Here is a 27,727-nt window from a genome sequence, read left to right on the forward strand (position 1 = left end):
GAATACATTCGAAAGATTTAATTGTTGTTTGTTAAGTGAAGTATGCGTTTACCAGTTAGTTTTGCTGCAAAACTGCCCTCCCCACCGCCCCCCAAAATCCTTGGTGTTAACGTATAATACCAGTCCTTATATGGTAGTTCAAAGATTTTTATGACTAATACCTCCCCCTCTCCATTAGAAAGTAAATTTTGACTCCGCTGGTGTAACCTATGAAAAGCTCAAACTTGTTGTCGCTGTTATAGTCGGTTCGAATTTACCATTATGGTGATCTAATACCTTTTGCGACAGCAACAAAATGCGCCCGTCGCAATAGATTTGCTAGTTACGTCAAATGAGAGGATCTATCTGTTCCAAATGACGTCGTAGTGCAAGCAACCGATCATTGTCATCTGAATGATAGTAATTTTAAATATGCACCTCAGAGCCAGACTAACGTAAGTCCTATCATCGTTTTTATACAGGAGAGAAGGAAAACGTTTGTCTGGCGCATGCAAGGGATGGAGCGCGCTTTTTTATCAGTGGTAAACAATTATGAAGGATTTGCTTTTTAGAATTACGTTCACGTGAATCGATGTTAAATAGGATTCTACACACAATACACTATGGAAAATCGCAATTTTTGGATTTAAATGTGACTCTGAGGCACAGAAATGGTTGAAGAAAAAAATATGCTAGTGGAACTACATGAGGGTATATTAACTACGTGCTTGGCTAATAACGTGCGTTTAAAGTCTACGACTGATTTTTTGTCGCTGTCATAATAAGTGTGAATCTACCAACATCTCATACCTATTTCCACTCACTATCCTTTTTAAAACAATTACTGAACAGGAAGCGTGCAATATCGATTATTCTTGAAAAAAAATTAAACTTATCAGAGTCCATATAATATTGCTCATATCATTTCCAACTTCAATATCAAAAAAAAAAAAAAAAAACAATCCACGCCCCTATTGTAAGCTTTGCTATGAAAGCTGTCATTGTCTTGCTGTTTAAAAATGTGTGTCTCTGAAGACTTGACCTGCAAATAACGTAACGCGGTTCCCAACGCGTGGATGCTTTGGGGTATCGTGGACTCCCTAATTGCGTGACGGATGGAGAATCGCGTGACATCCCCGCCCCTGAGCCCAAGAGGCTCGACTGACTCCTCTCCCGGCTTTTATTCCCCGATAAAAATGCAATAAAATACAAATACCCAAACAAATACAATTGAGAATTTAAAAGAAAGTCTTTCTCCATTTACAGTGCTGAAGAAACATTTTACGCTCTCTCTTTTTTTTTTCTCTTAACTTTCAGTGAATACATGAGTAGAATACATGGAAAAGCTTCTTTTCTTTTCATTTTATTCATTGCTATTTAGTGAACTGAATCAATAAATGTCAACTTTCGTGAAAATTCATAAGCAAAGACGTAGCCATTTCAATAATACTGCGCAGTTATATATGCAATATCTAATGCAAAAAAGACTCTGACATCGAAAGCAGATTCAGTTTAAATTGCAAACATTAATAAAAATTGCAAACACATGTTGCCAACGTACATGGTACGAAATCTGCAATTCTTGCAAATTTCATTAGAAATTTCTGCTTTAACACATTATGCTAAACAAAATATGTTTTAAGACAGTCGACGATTATTTTTACGAAACTCTTAACTTGCAATGATTCAAGATTTTATGAACAACGTTCTAGCCTTAAATATTCTTCTAAAGGAAATATTTTTTTTTTAATTATCTTTTACAAACTAAGAACCGAAGAAAAACTTTTTTATGTGAACTCGACGTAAAACTTGAACAAACTTCCTGGCTTTTTTTTTTTTTTTTTTTTGTCTTTACTAAAAATAAAACTGAAAATATGTTTCTGTCTCTCTGGATCTCTGAATGTTTGTTACACGCATAGCGCCTAGACCGTTCGGCTGATTTTCATGAAATTTGGCCCAAAATTAGTTCGTAGCATAGTGGTGAGCACCTCGAAGCAATTTTTCGAAAATTTGATTTTGTTCTTTTTCTATTCCAATTTTAAGAACATTTTATCAAGCAAATTGTCAAACCGTGGACGAACAAATTACTATAACGTGGACTAGCAAATTACCATAACGTGGACTAGCAGACTACCATATACGACCATGGGCGAGCAAATGAACATAGCAAATTTGCGAGAAATTCATAATCCATTATTTAAATATACAGGCGAACCAAATGAACTTTTAATTTTCTACTACGGGCAAAACCGTGCGGGTACCACTAGTAGAATATATTTTTAAACAAAATTTTATTTTAATTTTTTTCAGGCACAAAACAATGATGACAGTTGGCGCTCGATTTAATAATTCTTTGGAAACATGAAAAAAGTTAGTAAAAATGAGAGTTTATAAAATTGAAACGCATCAAAATCATATGCAGTAAAATATTGTTTTATACGTCTCCTCGATAATGCGTTTTTTAACATTTATTCGTCGTTTTCATTAATCCAGATTCATTCCTTTCTTTTACATTATTTCTCTACCCTGTTTTTCTGTCGGCTCTTGAAATCTCCCTAATTCCTTTATCAAATTCCATGATTTTGCCTTCATTTTAAACTTATTTTGCCGGATGATGACGAAAAATGGGCTTACAGTATTTTTAGCTTAACAATTAAAGGAAAAACTTCCGTTCTAGAAAAGTAAAAACGAATTTATGAAACAAAACAAAGAGGAAGTGTTAGCAATTCACGTGGTTTTGCTTCTAAAAAAAACCTACTACATACAAGTACCGAATAGTTCTACCTATATAATACTACCTAAGAGTTCTTAAAACCGAGCGCTAACTGCATCATCATTGTTTTTGTGCCAGAAAAAAATGTTTAAAAATATATTCTACAAGAAACGAGCTGATGTGTGCATCACATGACTTCCTTTTACACCAATTTAATGCTATTTCCCTATTATTGCAATTTTAATGGGATTCTCTCTCTAACTCTTTAAATATCACTAGCAATGGCCACATTGAAAGCAGATTTAAAAAAAAAAAAAAAAAAAAAATCGCCAAATTTTTCGCCAAGTTGGCGACAAGGCAACCAAAAGACTGGCGATATATCGCCAAGTGACCGCCAAATTATAACACCACTTGAGTTTGCATCGAAATTAACAATGATTTCCCCCAAAAAAGGTGCAAAAGACCCCTTTAGAAACACCCGAATGCAACCAAAATAGGAGGTGCACAACTAGACCCCACTACGAGTCTATGTACCAAATTTCAACTTTCTAGGACATACCATTTTTGAGTTATGCGAGATACATACGCACATACGCACATACACACATACGCACATACATACAGACGTCACGAGAAAAGTCGTTGTAATTACCTCGGTGATGGTCAAAATGGATATTTCGCGTGTCTATACATTCTTAGGCACTTTTCCGCATGTGGTCGAATCGAAAAAAAAACTCAACATTCATTTGGGGGTGAGCAAAATGGAAATTAAGGGCGATTTTTGAGTGAAAATTTTTTCGCGAATACAATACTTCCTTTTTTGTAAAAGGAAGTAATAAAAAAGACCAGAAAGTTTTCAAGTTTTACGTCGAGTTCGTATAAAAAAAGTTTTTCTTCGATCCTTAGTTTGTAAATGATAATCAAAAATTACATATTTTACAAAAGAATATTCAAGGCTAGAACGTTGTGCAAATACAGTAATAAAATATTGTTCTAATAAAAGAACTTGCATGCGTTTTTTAAATATTTTTGGAAAATATTTTCCTTCCCCTTCGTGCAACCACTTTAAATCGCCAAAAGTTTGTTATAAAACGTTGACGGTTTAATACCGAAGTCAAAAATATTACAAAAAATTGCAAAAAATGTGACCGCAAGTATTCTTTTTTTTTCAGCAATCACGATTGCTTATTGTTCTCATTTGACTGTTTTGAATTTCTATCATTTTATTTTCCCGCAAGCACCCTCTGCCAGCACCACCGTCGCGTCGACCGGCCTCACGATGTTGCTCGTCTTGCGAGAACCGTCTCCAGGTTGCGTCTATATCATACACACACACACATACACACACTCCTACACACACATACACACTCATGCCTCTACACAGACACAAACACATATGCCGACATACACACACACACACACACACAAACGCCTACACACACGCGCGCGCGTGCACACGCAGCACTGCGTACACAACACGCATACACACACACGCACCCGCACACATGCGCCTACACAAACACACACGCGCATTCATACACACGCTCGTGATTGCGAAAAACATAATTTGAATTCAAGATGCCAAAAATTCAAATTAATATTGTTACAAATTCTGTAAATAGTAATTATTATTATTATTTATTTTTATTTTATTTTATTTTATTTTATTTTGAAACGTAGCAAATTTGTTGAAGTTTAAAAAATAGAGACCGTAAGGAATAAATACATTTGTGCAGAAAAATAGAAGAAAATATTACTACGTTAATTCGCACAAAACTGCAGAGAACTGCATACTTTTGTTTCGCGGTTACAAGGAATCCCCTTTTTCAATGCAAAAGAAGTGAACTTATGTATTAAAAAAAAAAACATGCAAAAGAGTGAGATACCATAGAAACGATAATTGATTATTTTAATGTTTTTATAAACAGTTGCCAATACGCCATCGATATTAAAGTGTATTTTTAAAATGTTAGGTTCTTATATTTAAATGCTTAAATTGTAAAATAACACAATATTTAGTTCATTGTTATACGAACAACGTTTTATAACGATTTATCGTAAAATTACGAAAGTAAATTTTCAAATGAAATGGTGTGAATTTGAAAATTATGTTTTTATTTAATTTTAATAAGATTTGAAACTCGTGCAAAACTTGTTTTGCACACTCGTCTGTGATACACTAGTAGACAAAATAATAGATTTTTTTTTTAAAGTTTGTTTTAACCTTTACTTAACTCATTTTAGTTTAACTTCGTTAAAATGACGATTCGTAATTTAACAAATTCAGTGTAGCTGATAAATTAAATCAAAAAATATTTTAATTTAAAAAAAGTTTAAATTGGATATTTTATTATTAGTTGAAACCTGGAAAACCCTTATAAACTCAAGAGTAAAAAATCTTAGATTACAGTAAAATTTTGCTCGAATAAGTTCATTTAAAATCATAGCATGAATCAGTAGCCATTAGTGATCCTCTGCTGCTTTATTTTTCAAAAGACAGTCGAATCTCGATAAGTCAAAGTTTATAACTCGAATGTTCCTTTATCTCAAAGTTTTCATCGGGTCCCAAACTCTTGAGACTGTTGTGGAAACTTCCCATATCTCGAACTACCAATAACTCGAACGTTTTAGCCAGTCCCTTGGGACTTCGAGTTATCGGGTGTTGACTGTAAATAACAAACAATACTGATCAAAAATAATTCTTTTGCATCAAATTCTAAATTTCAGGTTTTCACTCAATAAATGCGTTTCTTTATTTTTATTTATTTTTATTTACTTATTTATTTATTTTTTATTTATTTTTTATTTATTTATTTATTTATTTATTTATTTTGACTGAAAACTAAAATAATAATTAATCTCGTCATTCGATATTATTTTAGTTTCTTAAAAATTATTTTAAACGATGAAATACAACGAAAGTCATTGTACACAACATTTAAAAACAAAAAACAAATATGGTCATCCAAAACTTCGGTGAAGTTACCGGGATTGTTTAACTCGTGTAACAGTCCAACAGCTCAAGTTTAAATCTTTTTTAAGTTCGACTTGAAGATGCTCTGGTATTTGACACTGTGCTTAAAATAAATCTTCGATCTTGCTCTCATATTTTCAAATACCGACCACCTCTTTTTTTTTTTTTTTTCCATTCGCCTTCAACAGAGTTTTTATCGCTCCTATGAACATTTAACTTAAGCAGAAATTTGACTTTCAACATCTGTGAAGGATGTAGTTTTGACAACTGTATGTACTACTTCTGTATGAGTAAAAAACCCAAAATTTCTATTTCATTTGAATTTCCATGCAATTAATTAAAACAATGTTTCATGACTCATTTTATTTTTAATAACATGTATTCAAGAGCTTCAAATTATTCTGGATATCAAATCCGACAAGTTTTCATTGAACATCTTTTCTAATAATAAAGCTGAATGTATGTGTCTCTGGATCTCTGGATGTCTGTTACGCGCATGGCGCCTAGACCGTTTGGCCGATTTTCACGAAGTTTGGCACAAAATTAGTTCGTAGCATAGGGGTGAGCACCTCGAAGCGATTTTTCAAAAATTCGATTTTGTTCTTTTTCTATTTCAATTTTAAGCCACCATAGGTGGATTTCATTCCTGTGCAGCAATACCTAACGAATTACCATAACATGGACGAGTAAATTGGCATAACATGGGCGAGCAAGTTACCATAACATGGACGAGCAAATTAACATAGCATATTTGTGAGAAATTCATCATCCATTATTAGTAAATATACAGACGAACCAAATGACCTTCTAATTTTCTACTACAGGCAAAGCCGTTCGGGTACCGCTAGTTTAATAATAAGCTTTGAAAAATTCGTAAATTATGGGGGAAAATGACGTTTGTAAAAAAAAAACTAGCAGTTTGCTAAATTTTCTGTATGAAGTTATATTTTAGTTTAAAATAATTTTTAGGAACTGAAAATAATATCTAACTCACGATTAATTGTTTCTTTTATTTTCCAGCCAAAATACGCATTTATTGGGATAAAATTCGAAGTTTATAATTTCATTCATCAGAATTTACTGCAAACAAGCTTTATCGGAAAAGGTTTTTGATTTAAAAAATCTACAGAAAAGTAATTTTTAACTTGGATGCCTAAAAATATTTTTGAACCATTCAATATTTTTAAAAATTCAAACCTTTTTTCGGAAAAATTAGTTGTTTAAAAACATTTTTAAAAAAAATAGAACCTCTTTTCGGAAAAATTGAGTGGTACTAAAAATTATTTTCTAGCACCAAAAATGTGTAATTTTTAAATATTTTTAGTTTTGTCTTTGAAGATATGGAAATGGGTTATGAATTTAAAAAAAAATGCACAAAAAAGTTCTTTAGAGATTGATTGCATAAGATTCTTCGTGCATTGACAAAGATAAGATATTGATTGATTAATTGGGAAATGTGGGGCAAAGTGAAATAGCGGGCAAAATGAAATGGTGAAATATTAACTCTGGGTTTAACGCCACATATATGTTAATATTTTAGCTATATAGGAACTCTTATTGTCTATTCTAGTCAGTAAAAAGTTACCCCGGAAAATCGTATCGTAATACACGCAATTTTGAAAAATAGATACTCATGTTGTAAGATTTTGTTGTTAGTCAAAAATAATTTTTGTTCGTATAAAATGGTTAACTTTTTGTTATTAAAATTTTAAATATTAATTGAGATCTGGAACATTTTCGAAACAGTGTTTATTTATTTAATAATGAGGTTTTTTTTTTAAATATGTTAAATACTTTACGCAAGTAGTCAAGTATACGCGAGGAAAATATAATTTCTGTCTGGTATTTTTTCATATTTGTTAAATTATTATTGTTATTATTTTTAATGAACATGTTGCGAAATGTAGGAATTAACTGAAGTAAGTGATGAAAGTGAACTTAGTTTGCATTAAGTTGTCTGTATATATTTTTCAATAATTCAACATGTTAGCCACAAATGATAGTGGTTTGAGATATTGGTGAAACATCAATGAATAAATAAAGCATCGAGTTACAGGGACGTATATTTACTATTGATAATTCATTTAGTAGTGTTTTAGTTAACCAAGAAAGTACAGTTGTTTATACTTCGCCAGTTATTTTTTTAAACGCCAAATAATACAATTTCAATCGAAAAACTATTTTTTAAACAGAAATTTTCAAAAACAGATTCAAGTTTTATTGATTAGGAACAAAAACCAAAACTCTCACTGCCACTTAAAAGCATTTAATTAATTAACGAAATAAAGAATAACAAAATTTATGATTAAAAAATGCACACGATGAGCCATTTTACGTCAGATTTTAAACAAAAACGTGTCTATCTACAAAGTGGAAAAATTTAACATCGAACTACAAGTTGGATTAAAACAATCAGTCTCCTTACAGAATATTGAATTTTAATAAGGTTTTTCTCGAGAACTAGTCCAGAGACTGATGGATATTGTAAAAGAATAAGCATATATTTTAGGATTAATTAAAATATAAAACACCGTGAGATTCAAATTGTTTGTGTTGCGCATGAAGGTCAAATCGTGAGACAGATCGAGTTTAAATTATGCTGACTTGATTTCAAAACAATTTCAAAGCATATTATTTTGTCTCTATCCCTCCCATGTTGACTTCCCTTTTTTTTTAATGCATGTGCATTGATTTGTTTTGCATTATCTCACTCATATCTGTCCCAAGTCAGGATTGTCAAGCAGTACTTGGAATCGGAAATCTTGAATATCTTTCAGGATTTTGAAACTCACACACTATCAACTTGTGTTTTGAATCTAATTAAAATTTCCTAGAATAGTTATTTTAGTGTTGCCATTTCAATTTCAGCTTAAAGAAGGATTTTTTCATCTGAGAAATGTGTTGTAGTTTTCTTTGCACATTGATTATTTGCGATACCCCCCCCCCCCCCCCCCGTGCGTTCAAATTTGACTCTTTTTTTCTTTTTTTTACGAGTGCAAACATAATCACGGTAGCTTGCATAAAAGAATCAAATTATCTTCAAACTTTTTTCTTTTATTTTAAACTTCCCATTTAATGTCAAAATTTCTTAAATGCTTTCTTGCGCAAGATTTATTTCCTTTCTCAGCAAAAATGAAAAGGGCTATGTTGTATTGAAATTTGCTTTTTGCCACTGACAAAGTTTTTATGCTACGCCCGTCTGCGCCATCTCTGCCATTTGTCGACAAACAGCCCAGATAGAAGATGAAGAAGTGCAATCATCATGTTATAAAATTTAACTTCCTTAGAGTTATCATTAAAATGTTTAAAATAATTAGCCAGTTTCTGAGATGATCACTGCTCATATCACTCTGGTGACACAAAAGAGGTGACATACAGTGAATCTTCACGCCAATCCTTTTTTTTTTTTTTTTTTGCAAATAGTCATGTCCAGTGATTAGACAAAAGCAGCCCACTCCAACAGATTGAGACAAGGAACTGGGGATTTTGTTACTTTAATTGAGCAGGATATTCCACTTTTCATCCACAGCTGCATCATTATATATACATATATTCTACTAATTTTTAATTTGCTACAAACAATACCCCTAAATAAGTTTTTCGTTATATTTTTATTTTTTATAGTTTGATTATAAAATGCTAAAATACTATTTCATCATTGTCTATGTTTTTGAAAATATACGTATTAAAGTTTTTTATATGTTCTTCGTCTCAGAAATATATTCGAGGTTTAAAAAATAATATTTTTGAAAGTTTTTGAATTATTTATCTGAGAATGGTTATTTAAAGAAAGAAAGGATAGTACGCCACAATGAATTGCGAATTATTAACTACAAATAAAGCAACACTTTTTTTACGCAAACAATATTTACAACAACGAAAATTCAACAACGAAAATTGAAAATTTTCGTTTTTTTATTATTATTTTTTTTTACTTTTCCTTGTTAATTTTGTTGCTTGAACAAAAATATGATTAATACTATAGGGGAGAGTGGCCCAAAGCGGGTAGATTTTCGAAGGACGCTCGAAAATTGTAGTTTTTGGATTTTAATTGCAACAGTTTCGGTTTTATTTCCTAGCAGGATTCTTGAACTTCAAAATAAAAAGTGATTTTTTTATCATTTCAAACCCAATATTTATTTACTATCAAACTTAAACAAACATGTGAAAAACGCGCTTTGCCCCTACCATTGAACCCAAAGCGGGTAAGCTTAACTAATTGTGGTTTGGTACATTTTCCAATCAAATATGAAGTTATAAATGATTAAAATAGTTATATAAAAAAATATAAATCAGTTGTACTTATTCAATTTAAAGTCAGTACAATTGTTTATAAAACATAAAGAAATAACTAAGTTAATTAATAGACTTATTAATTGCCATCCTAAGAAAAACCTTTTTAAAGTTATACTAATCCTATTGAAAGAGAAAATCTAAGTCAGCACACGAGTCAAGAAATTTTAAATAAATATATAATTAAATCCTATACCCGCTTTGCTCAAAGGCACGTTTTTCATTTCAATAGTTATAACCTTAAATTAATAATTAAAAAACGAAATGACCATCGTAGTTTATAGGTGGATAGTGTCAGAATAAGGTAATATTATTGACAATAAAAAATAAGGTGGTCTTCCACTAATCACAAGTTACAAAGCTTCATTTTTTTAAATGTATAATTTTTTTTTTTAGTTTTAAGCCTAATTGCGCCATACCGCTTCACTGCTGCTTCGCTGGGACTGATAATAACTCGGGGGTGTTCGGGTAAACACGACATACGTATTCATCGCCGCTAACACACCATGAGGGGGGGCATACGAAGGCCTACCCATTTTTGGCGACCTAGCCGCTTTGGGCCACCCTCCCCTAACTATTTTGTGCCTTTCATCATTTCCTAATGCTTTCAATATCAACTTTACAGGTTTCTGATTTGAAAAACTGGAGTTCAGAAAGTCTTTTCTTGAAGCTTTCTAAGAACGGGAATATTCGTAAGTAATGATTTGATATCAAATAAAACGGAAAAATGAGAACTCAAATTTAGATTTAAAAAAAAAAAAAGAAATAGCTAAGCGAAGCGTATGAACTTGGTGCTCATTACTTTACAAATGAGCAAACATATTGAATATTTTAAAGTGCTGGTTTTTTCAGAGCATTAGAAAAATATATGTAAAGTGACGTAATATAATATAGTAATACGTAGTATAAACCTAAATAATTTGAACAATTTTAAAACTACTGGGGTTGAAATAAAATCTTCTCTAAAAATTTGGTTTTTTTAAAATACTATACTAAATATTACACGCTTAAAATCGTCATCAAAGAATTGAAATTTTATTACAATATGTTTGATATTTTTTCAATTTTAAATGTACATTTTTTAAACAAAATAATTCTAAGCTAAGAAAATTGATTATATACAACCATTTATCATTTCTTAAAATTAAAAAAGTCCTGCTGGATATTTCTTAAATTTGAAAATCATTTTTGAGGACTTCTGTTTTCCCATTCATTTTCCTATTTCACAGCACGATGTTTTCATTATTAAGGTTCAAAAGCTATATATATATCAGTATAAAAATGGATATACTATATGGGGGGGGGGTGTTACGTCCCTTGTACAAATATTCAGTTTACGTCGCATCTTTCTCAAATGTGGTACACAGATCCTTTGATGCTCTGGAATTCACATAGTGTAGGCGTGGGGGTGAAGCTTTAAAAGAATACAAAGAGGTCTGAATTTTCATTTTGAGTCATAAAATTGCTCTTTTCAATACGTTGAAAGGGAAATTATACACTTTTTTTTTTTTTTTTCATTTATTTAGCCTGAGTGTTGAATATGCGTTATTTGACACAACTTTTACTTTCGAGATAGACCGTGCACATCAGGTGACGCAGCTAGGTTTGAATACAATTACTGTAAATTAACAAACTTAATGAGTTACAAAAAGTTAATATATTTTATAAAGACACAGTTTAAAAGATGAATTAGAGTATTCAGAGTAAAAATCTAAAATAATACATTTCCTACATTGACGAATTTTAATTTTATACATTACTTTAAAAATTAAAAAGAAAATCATTTTTAAAATATATATTACTTTAATTCAAAATTTTGAAGTAAAATAATTCTAAAACAAAGAATTTAAGCTGTTTTGCTTAAACTGCTGGCATGTTTTGAGGAACTTCGTTTTCAAATTTCAAAAGTAAAAAAAAAAAAAAAGCTTTTTCCTTAAATTAAAAAAAAAGCGTAGTTTTTGTGTTTACGAAATTTCTATTAATGGTGCCACCAGAACCCTTTTGAGTTATATTACATGATTAAAACTGACAGTGAAATTTTATGGTTTAAGTTTTTCATCGACGCACACGGTGACTTAGCCTGCAAGTTCAAAGTTAAAAAATTCCGTTGACTCTAGAATTCTTTAACAGTCAACTGCGTGTTAGAAACAGAATTTATTTAAAAAGTATGACCCGCTATCGACTTGAAGCAACCTTGTACAGCACAAACCAGCTGCAGAAGGACTTTTCCAACAGTCTCTAAAATTTCTCTGCAACGTGAAAAAGAACCATCAATTACTGAATCTAAATTTGAAATTAATTACTCTTGAGCTAAAAAAAAAAAGCAAAATGTACATTTTTTCCCTAAATTATAGTTTGAGTTAAAATATAATCCTTCGGGCCAGTTCTTTTGTAGTTATTTCTGTAGAACGTAGAAAGCTGCCTGTCATTTTACCATAATATTACTGCTACAGGTACTATTCGAACAGGAATATTTGGCAACATAAATTACAATTATTTAATGAATTTCTTTAATTCAAAGGCACATTTTTTCCTTCTACTTCAGTTTTGTTGAAGACTAAAGATGTCTTTTCACGCATAATTTGTTACATGAAAATATTTCCTTTTTAAGCCAAATTCCACTATGATATGAGTAATTTGAATGTCTTTGTTCATTTTTCAGTTAGCCTAAAATCCATTGTCTCCTTTTCTGCATAATTCGATTATTATTATCCAGTCGTTATTATGTTAAATCTAGGAGTAAAATAAATGCTAGTTAATCAAATTAATTTCTAAATTTAGTTGAAATGTATCTAATTGAAGTATTATTGCATGCAATTAACATCACGTTGATATAAGTAATCGTAATTTTCATTTATACATTTTAATTCATACTATTGTATTCATAATTCGCTATTAGCGGACAAACTTTATGTCTTTTCTATTAACAAAGGTTCTTAAATGCTTAGAATTTTTTTTATCGACGTTCTCATAAAAACACATTACGGAGATAATGTTTTGAAAAAATAATACTAGTGATACAAAACAATTTAAAATTTTAGAAATGAATAAATATTTTTAGTATAATATATTTTAATGAATAAATATATGTATGAAATACACCCCCAGCTCAGTCATTCCAGCCCAGGACTGCAGTTTCGTGCTTATTAGCACTCATCAGCCCGGCTTAGGCTGGAGGGGGGAAAACCTCTTAAGGAAGCCAAGAGTGCCAAACAAACTGGAAGCTAATATGGAATTAGCACTGACCAGATGAGTGACGGAAACAATGGTTCGGTTCAACTCGAACATTGAATGTAAGGCATTTTATTTTCAATAAGTTACCTCTGATGAGTGGTAATGAGCACGAAACTGCTGTCCTCGGCTGGGATGACTGAACTGACGGTGTATTTCATGTATTTCTGCCTTAGATTGTAGGGCAGTAACTTACTGAAAATAAAATGTCTTACATTCAATCTTCGAGTTGAACCGAACCATTGTTTCGGTCACTCATCTGGTCAGTGCTAATTCCATATTAGCTTCCAATTTGTTGGCACTCTTGGCTTCCTTAGAGGTGTTTCCACCTCCAGCCTAAACCGGGCTGATGAGTGCTAATAAGCCCGAAACTGCAGTCCTCCGCTGGAATGACTGAGCTGGCGGTGTATTTCATGTATTTCTGCCTTAGCCCTGGCCATAGGGCGGTAACTTACTGAAAATATATGTTTTATTTATTTTTATCTTTAACTTTTAATTCATTCATGAAATATTAAAAATAAGCTTTTTCTCTTTGAGAATTGTTCGTTAATCGATCGTGCTATTTAAAATATTTGGGCGTTAAACCAAATTTTCTTCAAGTAAGGAAATTTTTGATTGCAAAGAAGAAAATAATTCGTTAATCTGTCGGTTTCTCAGAGGTGATGATATAGATGTGTGGGTCTTTCTGAAATTAAGATGAATTCCTTATCCTGTGAATTTACGTGATGACTTTATTTTTTAATGAAAAAATTGATGTTGAATGGAAAAAAGTCCAACAATGACCAACGTGCCAATAGTTAATAATAAGGAAAAAACTATTTATTGTTGTATTAGCAAGATTTGGTATCTGAACCAGTATGATTGCTTGGAATATTGATTGTTTTTATTTATCCGTTCACAGGAAATCGTTTGTTTTGAAAATTGTTTTTAACAATTATGCTGCGCGGATTTGCCAATGAACTGAGATATGGTGTGCTCATCACTTTCTTTTCTTTTTTTGGAGAACTTTCATAAAAGCATGAGATTATATTGCTACATTGATTATACACTACGTTAATGCACAGAAAAAAGTGCATACAAAATGAACTAGTTTATTTTAAAGCACTCAAGTAAGAATAGCTGCTGCTCGTTTTGGATTAAGGAAATGCGATATCTACTTTTTCCTTTGTCTCCACGTTTCCAATATTGAGTACTTTTCGGAAACTACTGGATTTTCTCCTTTTGAATATATTCCTAATGATAAATGGATGCCTCACTTACCAAATCGACTAACTCCATAAAACAAAAAGTAGAGAATAGTTATGAAGAAGATGGTGTTATATCCATAGGAGCTAATAGGCCCTCGTATTACATTTTCTGCCATCCCATGGTCAGAAATGTACTGAACCAAATTTTTAATATGAATTCACATGTTAAGCATTGATAAAGCACTATTAAAGCAGAAATAAGGATTTTTTTTAAAGTGGAGTTAATCTATTTGGCAATTGAGACATTTAAATGATCATCTAGAACGTGCACACACATACACAAATTTAACTTCTTCCCCTCCCCTAATTATATTTTAAATCAGAAGAGAAAAATAAACGATCATGTTTTGTTTTTAAAATATGTTACATAAAACCTAAATGCTTTTGTTTTTAACTTTATTGGTGATTTTATCTAGAAAGAAAACAAAAAGCCATCTCAAAAAGTTCGAAAAACACTTCAAGCATATCCTTGTTTTGCTTACGAGGCAAGCTTTAATTAAATTCATGGTAGTTTGAATTTCCGTTGTTTTCCTGCGCACAAACGACGGAACAAATGTCTTTCATTAAAGATCTATACCAAAGAGGGCAAACTGACTTTTTAAAGGGAACAATTTAGAAAGTAATTTCTTCACTTTAATGAAAAAGATATTTCACGAGCAATGGACTTGAAACAGTCAACTGCGCGCAGTTTAAACACCAGCCCCCGAAGTTCCAATCATAATTTCATGCCTTGGCGTGCTAATACCAAAGGGCGTTGCCCTGAAAAAAGTACACACACACACATTCATATATTTTCCTTTTTTAATCACACAAAGAAGCAAAGCAAAAAGAAAATATATACGTTACACATTATTGTCCCGGTGCAAAATCGATTTACAAAGTATCTCATTATCCAGGGCACATTGAATTTTTTACCCGCCACCCCGCTTTTTTTTTTACTCTACAGTGTACTCCCCCGCTTGTAGGTACACACAAATATCGTGATACGTTTATTGCATCTGAATCTTAATCGTATTCATATGCGTGAGAGGACCTTGGCTTCTGGAAGACTTACGTGTGGATACCCATATTGTCCATAAGCTGAATTGCTGAACTCCATGGCTTTTAACTTTGTTTAATGATGTGTCATTCGTTGTTTTCTGTAATTTTTTTGGACATTTATCGAGCTCTCTACCAGTCGCTAACTAGATAGAAAACAAAAGCATTCGTTGCAGTTTGACCCGTAGGTGTCGTTTCTCGCCAATCTTTCTTCGGAATTTTAATGATGGGACTTTTGTTTTTCCAAACTCGGTTAGAAATATTTTACCAAGCATTTAAATTATTATCGAGCAATTTTGAAACTAATACTATTAAGAGAAGAATATGTTCTATATTTTAATTATAGGTAGTACTAGTAAAACTTATTGTGTGAAGAATATATTGTCTACTAGAATCAATAACTAGAATAGAAAAAGAAAATTATCGTTATAGTTTCAAAAATGTTACATTTAGTTCCCTGGCAATCATTCTTCAGGATTTTACTGACGTAACTTTTTTTTTTTAGACTGGATTAGAACTATTTTACTAAGTCGATTAAAAGCAATTAATCTTTTATCGAGTAATTTTGAAACTAATACTATTTGGAAAAGAATATATTTGTCTACTTTTATTATTAGTAGAAATTCATTTTGAGAAAAATAGATTGTTTACCAGAGTCAATATGTAGAATAGAAAAAAAAATACTCGTTGTAATTTGGGATTTTACGATTAGTTCATCATCCTCTTCAGAATCTTAATACCGTGACTTTTTTTTCTGTTTTACTTAGTTTATTGAAAGCAATAAAATTATTATCGAGCAGTTTTTGAATCTAATACTATTGCGAGAAGAGTATACTGTCTATTTTTATCATTATTATTACTAAACTATTGTGAAATATATATATTGTCTGCCGTTAATATACATTGAAAAGTTTCATATTTCAGAACATCGATGTTTCAAAACATCGATGTTTTTTTATCGGCGTATCAATACTATCAATGCTTTCGTATTGAGCATCGATGTTCTGAAACTTCAATGTTCTTTCATCGATGTCGCACCACTATTTAAACCACTATTTAAGTATATAGCAGGAAGGGAACAGCAATTCTTACAGCCGAAAATCATTGACTTTTTAAAATAAATTTTCCTGACAGAAATTAATTCAACTTTCTTTGTATAAATCCGGTGTATTTTTCAAAAATTCATTCAATTTTCATTGCTTCGTTACAGTATAATTCTAGTCCCTTTCAGAGTGCTCTACAGCCGGTACTACAAATATTTTTCATTTTCCATTTATGTAAAAACTGAGATTTAATTTTTGTTAAAAAGTGTATTGTCCGTTTATCACGAGAAGGTACTACGCCCCGCCTCCTCGAGCGCAAAGTTCCATTTCACGGGGGGGGGAGGGGCGATAAGCTTCCCCCCTTCAAATGGGACTACCAGATAACCTTAACTCGGGTATGCATTTTAATTTGCCAAAAAGTCTTAGTGTCCTCTACATCACTCGTTTCACTTGTCTGTTGTCATTTTTATTATTCTACATTTTAAAAACTGCTGCTTTTACAACAAAATGCTCTGATTCGAATATACCTTCTGCCGAAAACAGCGAAATAGAATCATCGGAGACCACGCGACGAAGGAGGAGTCAAGTGCCTTCTCATGGAAAGCGGACAGTAACAATATATTGCGACGTTATGTAATGTGTTGTACATGTTACGTACATACATACTGCATAACCACTTCATATGATTAGATGGCATACTATTGTCCTGAACGATATTTTTTTGGCTATTTTCAAAAAATCTGAACTAATTATGGTCCCAACTAATTCGGATTTTCGACGTTTTACTCGGTCTTTTTCGCAACTGATCGCAATAAGATAATTACTCGTATATTATTTTCAAAAGACTCGTACAAAGTTTTGTACAAATTTCAACACTCAAGTCATCAGTTTTTCATTATAAGTAATTAAAACTAGTGCAATGAAACAAGTTCTCCACTTCGTTAGAGAACAGTTGCTCAGGGCATGAAAAATTACTTTAATGAATGAAGAATATTAGGCAGATGTAGTTCCGTTTTTGAGTCGCTTCCTCAAAGCCTTGGGGCAAGAAAACGCAAATTGAATTATTATATATTTTGAAAGCATTCCTTTTTGAATATCTGTATCAGACTGGTAAGCTGTGCCGAATTTTTATGTAAAAAACTATTTTGTTTGTTGTAATGCGAAAACGAGAAAAATCTTCCAGAAAGCAGGCTTTAAAAATGAAGTAATAAATTAAATTTAAAAAAAAATAATATTGTGCTATTAAGTTGCATTTCCTTTTATGCCATACGCTTACTAATGCGTTGCTGTTAGTAATCGAACTCCTAAATACTGAAAAATTAATTTTAAAAGCAGGGGTGCCCCGAACTCAAATTTTGGCAAATTGAGTGCGAAAATTCTCTATTTGCCAAACGGAAGTCCAAATTTTGCCGAATGGAACACCAAATTTCGCCGAATGATGATAATTTTCCCGAATGAAACTCCAAATGTTGCCGAATGCAACTCCCAAGTTTCGCCAAATGGAACTCCAATTTTGCCGAATGAGGATAATATTTCGAAGTCGTCAGATAAAATTTGTCGAATACGGAAATTTTTGGAAGGTCATGGTGACCTCTCATCGGGTGACCCAGTTAAAAAGATTACAAGTTGAAAAATTACTATGTTTTAGATTGTAGCTTCTTTCACATGCATACATTTTTTCCACTTCAGAACTTGGTCAGATCTCTAATCTTTTGTACAAACATCACAAAACTGAAAGGAAGAACGGAGAAAAAAGCATTATATTTTTGTGTATATTAAGTGTCACTGAAATTTTTAAAACATTTTCTGTAATGAATTTCAAAATGTGGCATTGTAAATAGTATAAATAATGACTAAAAAGTTATAATCTTAACCGATTAGCACCATCATATGAATAATCCTCATACATATATATATATATATATATATATATATATATATATATATATATATATATATATATATATATATATATATATATATATATATATATATATATATATATATATATATAATAGCGAATTCACTGATCGAGTAACGTTGACGTCATAAACGATGAAACTCGCGTCACGGCTTGATACTTTGATATTTTTTGAGAATGTTTGACATGCAGGGAAATGCTTTATTCTGACAAGGCTGGACTAATTCTGGTAACGTAACTGTTTTACTGGAAAATTGTCCTTTCAGGGGAATGAAGAAACGAAAAAGTGCTCAACAATGAACGTCTATCTCCTGGAGTTTAGGGTTAATCCAATGGACTTATAGTTAAAGTTTCTATTATCAAACTATCACTAAACAGGCAATTACTTCGTTCAAATGTAGAAACAATTTTCACCCGTCATACCCTGACGGGATGCCATGATTTTTTGGTCTATAGATTTTTTCTGAAAAGAACCATTTTTACTGAACATGTATTCCGAGGTCTTTCGCTCTCCGCAATTACGGTCTTTGTTCTATAGTAATAGATCAATCCTTTTTATCTGGTATCACCGATAGAAAGGGGGGGGGGGAGAATCTCAAAAACCATGTATTTGCACCCTTACAATGTAATGAAGTGTTGAAAGACTAAAATAACCATGCATTAAAAAAAAGATTAATTATCTAAATCAATCTCGTAAAGCAGTTCTTTCATGTTAAACATTTATCAAAAGGGCTACTTAAATTGCAAAACACGCAAGCATTTCCGTTTGATTACTAAATATAATAGTAAAACAGTGCACTTAGACAATTCGCAATTTTCAGGGAAAAACCACACTAAAATGAACATGGTATATATTAATAGCCAAAAAAAAAAAGACTTTTTTACAGGTAATAAGCTATTTGGAAAAACTGCAACAGATAGGCTAGCAACAAAAGATCCTATTTCTTGCGGCAATCAAAGGTTGATGAAACAAACCGAGGCGTAAGAGATGTAAAATAAATAAAATGAGAACATATCCATTACAGTCCCGTATTTTTTTTGTAGATATTAGTGAGAATTGCTCACTTGCGGCACCTAGTAAAATTGAAACCCATTCATGGCCATTTTTCACGCCGATAAAAGCACGAAAAAATGAATCGAATAAAGAAGAAAATAGAAAATAGAAAATTAGCGAAAAATCAGCGCCATTATTAAATACGCGAATTCACGTTTGTTCTGTATTATTACACTTCATCTATCAAAAAACTGTTTCCATTCAACGATTTTGAGTGTTCTGAGCCTTTCTCGTTTTTTCAGCTTTTAAGGCGGTTTAAGTCGGACAAAGCTTTCAGTTTGTCATTAAAAACAGGCTTCGATATTTATGACAGATTTTCTAGCTCTGAGTATTTCTTTTTTTCTCAAAGTTTGATTACTTTTGATCGATCAGGAATTCTTTACGGTCCTTTCAGTGTAACCTTAAGCAATGTCGGTTAATTTATTAATAACGAAAAAATGATGTATTGTATCAAGACGTGAAATCAAGGACGTGCACAGAGGGGGTGGGGGGAGAAGGGACACCTGTTGGTCCGAGCTTGAAGGGGGCCCAATATTTTTAAAACTAGGGTTGAAATATAGGGGTAAACAGTAGGGAAAGGGGCCCGGAAAAATCGCTTGTGACGGGCCCCAAAACTTCTGTGCACGCCCCTGCGTAAAACTAAAAAGTATTTTAACAATATCACTTAGACAATTCACAATTTCGAGAGAAAAACTATTTGGTAAAACTTTTTTTTCTGAATTTTTACGGTAAATAGTACTAGCCTACATGTCGCCCATATTTTTTATCGTAGATTTCTATTCATCGGAAAAACAAGAACGCTAGGGCCGATTGCACCAAATTTTTAAAAAAAATGAGTTTTGGAGCAGTAGGATTCTTACCCGCCTTCTCATGGTTAACAGCACGACGCGCTAGTCCCTATACTGAATGGGACTCGAGTGTGAACCGCGCAATCACTACCTTTTTTGGGGTAAATTTACTGCAAAACTTTTTTGTGCTGTTAACACATTTAATTTTACGGTAGTATTTAATGTAAAATTTTTCAGAATTTCTAATGGTAACCTTGAATAAAAATCCCTCTGAAGGTAACGGAAACCTTCACAGCATTCAAACGGTGTCGGTAGATGGAGCTGGTAGGTCGTTAACATGACGAAATTTGAGTTAGAAAATGGCCGTTTTAACAGAAGCATGGTCCGCAATTGAAATAAGAAGTGTGATACGGTTTTTGCGCTTAAAGAAAAATTCTCCAGCTGAAATTCATCGCCGATTGGTGGAAGTGTACGGTACCAGTGTTATGTCTCGAAAACAGGTGTGGTTTTGGTGCACAGAATTTGACAAAGGCAGAACAAATGTGCGAGATAAGAAAGATCAGGCCGACCTAGCACGTCCATCTCAGATGACAATATTTGCCGTGCTGAAGCTTTGATTCAAAGTGATCGTTGCATCTGCATCAAATTGCGGTCGGGCACGACAATGCCAGACCGCATATGGCCAGGGCCGCGCCGAACCTATGTGCAAGGTCGTGCGGAGCACGACGGCGCCACAGTCAAAAAGACGCCGAGCTCTACCGATCAAAAATGTTTCATTGGGGGAAAAAAATCTCCAACCGAAATAAAAGAGTGAACTTTTCATTATATGAATGCTGGCGGTGAAATTACACTGTTCATTAAAACAAGCAATTTGTTTCGCTGCCTCTCTTAAAGGGAAAATTATTGCCTTGTTGTGTCAAAACATGCAATGCAATTCCAAAGCGAAAGTTTTTACACTGAAAACAATGACTCTCATATAACTAATGCGTAAATCAGCATTTTTCTTCCTAATGTGCAGCCGTGAAAGTTTTTTCGCTGGTGTTGTCTCTGTGTGAGCATACGGAGGCGGCGCGGCGCAACAAATTTGCTACTCCTTATTTTGGTACTGAACTCGAAATAACTTTGAGATATGAAGTTTAAATGTACACTGTATTCCATAATCAAATATTTGCAATGTTACTATTTTTGGATACATACGGAAACTAGAGAAAAATTTTTCATTCGTTTATTTTAATGTATTCTATAAAATTAGGTTTATTTTTTTGAAATAAAAAATGTACGGAGGACCACCACCATCTTGAGTTACATTTGGTATGTATTATTAGTTCACATTTTTTACTTTAACGGTTTAAGATGTATAATAAGCACGTAGTGTCAATAAAGGATAGGGATGCGCCTCGCACTGAAACCAAATGGGATACTTGAAAGTGATTTAAATGCATACGAAAAACTTTCGTGAGTAGTATTAGTCAATTAGTTAAGATTTTAACTTCCTGTATTTTCCTCATGAAATGTTTTATTATATTCTTAATCATTCAAATAGGAATATGTTGAAACATTTCATTTTTAATGTTAAGATCTTCACAGCTTATAAAATGTCGGGGGAAAATAGTTGTTCTTTTTAAAATAAATCTTTTAATAAAAAATTTTTATGTTGTAGGTTATTTTTCAGCTAATTACGCTCCAACCACATTTCTCTTTGTTTTATTTCCCCCTTTTTTATCTTTTCATTCCGTATCGAAATGAAATATTTTCAATTTGCCAAACTCTGGAAGGTCCTACCCCCCCCCCCCTCGAAAAAAATCATTACAGACCATCCTCAATTTGAGGAGAGTCACCTAATAACATTGAAGGGTGCGTTTTTGGAGCTTCTATTTCAAAAAATTGCCGAGACCCTAACATTACTAGAAAGTAGTCAACAATTGCTTTTATAAGTCTTTAATTTCAAAAAATGTTCGGGGAGGGATGTCTCAAGCCCTCTCATATCACCAAAGAACGACGAAATATGAGCTTTTAAAATTGCAATTTCAGAAAAAGTAAGAGGGAGAACATCTGATCCTTTCTTCATAATATCATTATAAACTTCTAAAATCATCGTTTTCAGGATTTTAATTTCGAAACATTGTGAGGGGACGCTTAATCGATCAGCAACTCTCTGAGTCCTATTATTTTCCCTAATGGCAACAAGTATGGTCTATAATCGCGTTTTTAAGACATAAATTTCGGAAAATATTGGAGAGATTCCTAGAACTTTTTATCCCCCTTACATCCCCAAAGATCGAATAAAATTGCATGTTTAGGCTGATGAAGAATTGATGCTAAATTTATATGGAAAATAAAAATAATTGTTTTCCCCCTTTCCCTAAAACTGATTTCTGATTGCGTTACTGTTTTGTAACTCTTAGTCGAGTCAATCAGTTTATTTAGTATTAGATGTCTTCAGCATGTAATATACATCTATAAATTTGCTTTCAATGCTATTTAAAAAAAAAAAACTTATGTTTCAATAAATGTATTTAAGTGTACATTTTAACAAAGCAAAAAAGGTTTGCACATTGTTTTTGTTTTGTTTTTTTAAATAAACTAAATGCCAAAGTTGTTTTTTCCCACATAACATTTGTCTACAAAACCTCACTCCATATGTCAACCATATTTTCCGCGAACACCACTGCATGAAGGCGCTCAAAAGACATTTGCACAACGGCGCCGATCAGGCTTGGCGCGGCCCTGCAAATGGCCACAACTACGCGCAATTTGTTAGAGTGTTTTCGTGGCAGACCTTGGACCACCCTCCTTACAGTCCCGACCTCGCACCAAGTGATTTCCATCTCTTCGGACCGTTTAAGAAACACTTGGGAGATCTGCATTTCAGAACTGATGCTGAGGTTCACCAAGCCGTCTTGATGTAGTAGCACAATCTTGACGTTGATTTCTTACGTGCCGGTTTCGATGGTTTGGTGTACCGATGGAACAAATGCTTCGATAAACACGGTGACTATGTAAAGAAGTAATATGTACCTGTGCCTTCCTACATTGTATATATTTTTTAAATTCTTGAATAAACATTTTCTCTGATTGGGCTTGTTACCTTACTTTTTGATACCCCCTCGTATGTTGTACGATGAGTCTGAGCGCCGATCAGAAATACACCTCGGTTTTGCAGTACACAAGTTGGCCGTCCATTGACAATGTAATGAGATTGACAATGTAAGGGTTCTCTTTCCCATAGATTTATTGTAAAAATGTTCTGTGCTGTCTTCTTTTTTTTTCCATTTGTCTGTTTTCTTTTCCGCTGATGAACGGACCGCAAATCATACTACACAGAACCATGCGCTATAAACATAGGGGAGCCCAACCAAGGGAAGTCATGGCACAGACTACGCAATTTGGGGGGGGGGGAGGGATTTATTTCGAGGGAAAAGACATGCGACAAAATCAATTTTTTACGAATTTCTCCTCATCTACAAGTTCATTTCTTTTGCATTGGAAAAGGCGTTCCTTGTAACCCCGAAACACGGTGTCTGCAGTAATCTGCAATTTGTGCTACTTGACGTTGTTATTTCTAATTTTACAAAGCTCACTAGTTCTCGCGCAAAGCCAATTCTTGTAAACTGGCTGCAAGAAAAGAAAATGTGTCCCAAAACGTTTAAACAAAAATTGACTTCATTATTGAAAAACGTTTCGAAAACCCGACTTACTGAATGTTGACGACCAAAAAAGTATTAGATTTCAGTTCTGTCGAATTTTCTTCCATTTTAATGAGCGTTCTTTTCAGCAAAGAAAAGGCAGTGATGTTTTTAAGAATGCATTTTCCAAAGATTCTGGAAGAAAAATTATAATAGGGCTTCATGTTTCTAAGAACAGAAACTAAAATATTATTGAAATATATATTTTTGCTAGTGTTTTTAGAGCAGCGAAAAAATTCTGCATGTTAGATGTGATATTAAATTTTACATGTTGTTTATAATTTTATCGACTTGTTATTCTTAGAGTTGGAATTTTCGGGAGATATTTGTACTTAATAAGGCAAAAACATAGCTTTTATTGATTAACGCGATTAGCTCTCATCACATAGATTGATGTGGAATGTGTCATTCACTTTGAGTACATAGAATTTGCCAGTTTATTTCCGAACATTTGTTTTACTATTGCCGTAGAAATTGAAGTTATTTTGAGGTTTTGAGGTCTTGTACTGATGTTCTCTGATGTTCTTTGATACTTCTTGCTGCATTCGTTCGTTTTTTTTTTTTTTTTTTGGTCTTGAAATCCCACGAAGTCAGTGTAGATTGACGATACTGCGGATACCGGGAACCATTAATGCACTGAGGTTTTTAAGACCTCGCCCTGAGGATTCTGAAACTCACCAGAAATGATTGAGTCAAAAGTTTAACCAGCAGTCCATTACTGCCAAAGAATATTTAGAATATTGTTGGTGCTGCCATTCGGTGGTATAGGAGAGAATGAGGCTGCTTGTGACAGGGGTAAGTTGTTTCAGCGGCCACGGTGAATACGCAAATAACGCTACAGTAAAGTTGAAAATATGCGTCACAGTCGTCGACGGACAGCACATAGTATGCTCCAATGACTTCAAGTCATTTTTTTGAAAGAGAGAAATCCGAAGGAGAGGCTGTAAAAATTGCACTTTAGTAATATTTTCATTGTTTAATGGTATTGCTCAGCAAAATTTTGTAATAAAATCATAGCTGTGTGTTGGTGCTATAATTTTGCCCTACTTATAATTTAGCCCTATGTTACATATAGAAGAAAGTAACAATGCGGCTTGCACCACTCTTGTCTTTTTTGGCGTATGAACCGCTGCGGAGTCAAATTGAAATGTCCAATCTACATTGCTATGCTGAAGTGCTCTCAGGTCCACAGAAGTACAACAGCTTCAAAAATGTCCTCCCGGTACACTTTTTGATTCCTTTATGGCCCTCATCTACAAAAAACCAGAGATTTTTTGTCACTCGCAGGATCGATACTAGCAGGTGTGCAGCGCGTGCACCGTACACGGGCGGCCAAGATAAGGGCGGCCGTAGACCGCGTCGTACATTTCTATTAACCAAGCAAAATTTCTCAAGAATTTCTCACAACAAAACTTCAAATTAGTCAAATAGACTTATTAAGCTGAATTTTAAATCTTATTAAAGAATTAAAGTAAAAGCTGTAAGTATGAGCTGGTTGAACGGTAAATCAGTGAAAGGTATCTCTTCTAGCGTGGACTTTCGGCCCATCTCAAGCGTTTCTGGCATCTTTGAAGTCATACGAATGCCTGAACTTTTTGGAACTCGTAAAACTTCTGTTTGAGCTGTTTTTGTCTTTAGTCGCACTTATCGGTCACAAATTCCCCATCTTACGAACAACTTCTCTCGTGGAAACCAAGGATTTCATTGAACTCACTTTTGGATGACCTGACGATTAACTGAAATGTTCGTTTTTGTACACTTTCCGGACATCGACTATCATTTTCAAGCCACTTGAAGCAGCATACCGCATCAAATATTGTTTACCGAGGCACGACAAGCAAACGAACTGTCTTTCTACTTAGTTAAACAACTTTAAAATAGCAAGTCTTTTGCTTAAAAGTGTAAGAAAACAAAAAACAATACATAAACTAGGCGATATATTGTAAATTATTTTCTAATAAAGTGAGAAACAAAAATAAATAAGACTCATTAAAGTGAAATCACTGTACTTCCATTCGATAATGCAATCTTTGTCCAAGGTTATTTTTTCTTTTTGCCGCATTCAGTATACTACCGTGCTTAGCATAAAAAGTGGAATTTAGTTGAGCTCAAGCTGACATATTGTGTTTTGAAGTTTGGTTCTTCCATACATTTGATTCAGGTGTTTTTTTTTATTTATTTATTTTTTTTTCTAGATTTTTTTAACAAAATAGTTCCTGATAAATGACCCTAAAGCATTTTATCTATTAAGTAAAATCCGATATAGAGAAAAACTTGGTTATAATAATTCAGTTTTGTACATAAGTGCAGGTGTGACTACTTTTACTATTGTGCTTAGCACGGCCGTATGAATAAATTGAAACTCCAGTTTAAGTTTTAGTTCAGCTTTATAAACACCATTGCGCAGTTTTTGTTTGGGGTTTCTGTTGGAAAGAAAAAGAAAAACCAATTTTGTCTTGATTAGGACTTAGACTGGATTGAAAAAAATCAAAACTAAATAGCTTTCATTTTCAGACAGTAAAGGGAAATCGTACTTATTTTTCTTTCAAACGATATCAATCATTTTTGAAAGTCAAAAATTACAATTATTACTTCAAGTTTCAAAGGAAGTCTAAAAAAGAAAATGTAATTGTTATGATTGGTCACACCTTACCCAATATTATTGGTGGAACAACGACTTGACGTATTTCTAATGCTTGACCAAGAAAGCTCTCATTTATAAAACAAGTTTTTTTTTTTTTCCTAATTAAACTTACCTTTATGTGTACTTTTGTCAAGCAGAAAAAGAAGATGCTTGGATTGCATATTTTTTTTAATGCTTAACCCTTTATATGTTCCCAGAAATACAGAGCTATCAAGAAATCCTATTTTTATTCATTAAAAAAATCAATTTTTCCATTTTTTCCAATTTTTCCCGAAAAAAATCGGTAAAAAAAGGTTTTTTCAACTATTTCAAAATTTCCAGAAATTTTACATCTCTAGTTGCGACCCGCCATTATTTGCCCCATAGTGCTTCTAGCTGACTTCTATAATTAAGTTCTTCCTAAAAGCTGGCTCACTCTGAGTTTGAAAGCTTTATTTATACTATAAAAGTTGCTGGCTCTAGCAGAGATCGTATTCTAATGAATGTACCTTTCTTTAGAGACCATTCAGCCTTATCCATAAGTTGCTATGATATCAATAAAGAGCACTGGTGAAACTCGCAAATCAAGAACTTTAATTGATACACCACAGAAAAATGCATTAGCACTGGAACAAACAACGGAACAAGAAACTAGAAAATATAGTTGTATGAAGTCAAAAACTAGCTTCATTTAGTACTGAAATTCGTTTTCATGTTTTCCTCAGATTAACATGTTTCGTACTTGAAAACTAAAATTGTATGATTTCACATTTATCAAAAATATTTTTTCCTTTAAGAGCGTGGTCGAAAACATAGGGTGAGTTACTTTTTTTCTTAATTTAGACTTGATTTCTCTCTTAAAAGACCTTCAAGCGCTGTTTTCAATTTCACTGCTGACCTCACAAGTAAACAAGTCGCTAGGGTTACCGGAACAAAGTTTCAGGACATTGCCAAACTTCGACAAATGATATCAATTATCGTTCCGCTAATAATTTCTCGCCGTGAAAATTCTCCAAAAGTCGATATCATGCCATAAAAGACAACCACGCGCTTCGGTCCAAGATGGCTGTCTTCACTTGTAACGTCACGCGATGAAACATTTTGTTTTGGAAATCGACATTTTAAAAAATTAGTTAA

At 32.9% G+C, this 27,727-nt stretch overlaps 1 protein-coding gene across 7 annotated transcripts in view; it reads left to right on the forward strand.

The window, feature by feature from the left end:
- The window catches only part of LOC129216020 (caspase activity and apoptosis inhibitor 1-like), a 486,970-nt gene that overhangs the window by 260,139 nt on the left and 199,104 nt on the right, over positions 1–27,727 (forward strand). For 2 of the 7 annotated variants that reach the window (XM_054850161.1, XM_054850163.1), the window contains one exon: positions 10,585–10,651. The exons of the other annotated variants lie outside the window; for them this stretch is intronic. The gene's annotated coding sequence lies outside the window, so the exon portion shown is untranslated. The remainder of the gene's footprint in view (positions 1–10,584; positions 10,652–27,727) is intronic. 7 annotated transcript variants of the gene reach the window in all.

This window comes from Uloborus diversus, chromosome 2 (assembly GCF_026930045.1).
Source record: "Uloborus diversus isolate 005 chromosome 2, Udiv.v.3.1, whole genome shotgun sequence".
Lineage (NCBI taxonomy): Eukaryota > Metazoa > Arthropoda > Arachnida > Araneae > Uloboridae > Uloborus > Uloborus diversus.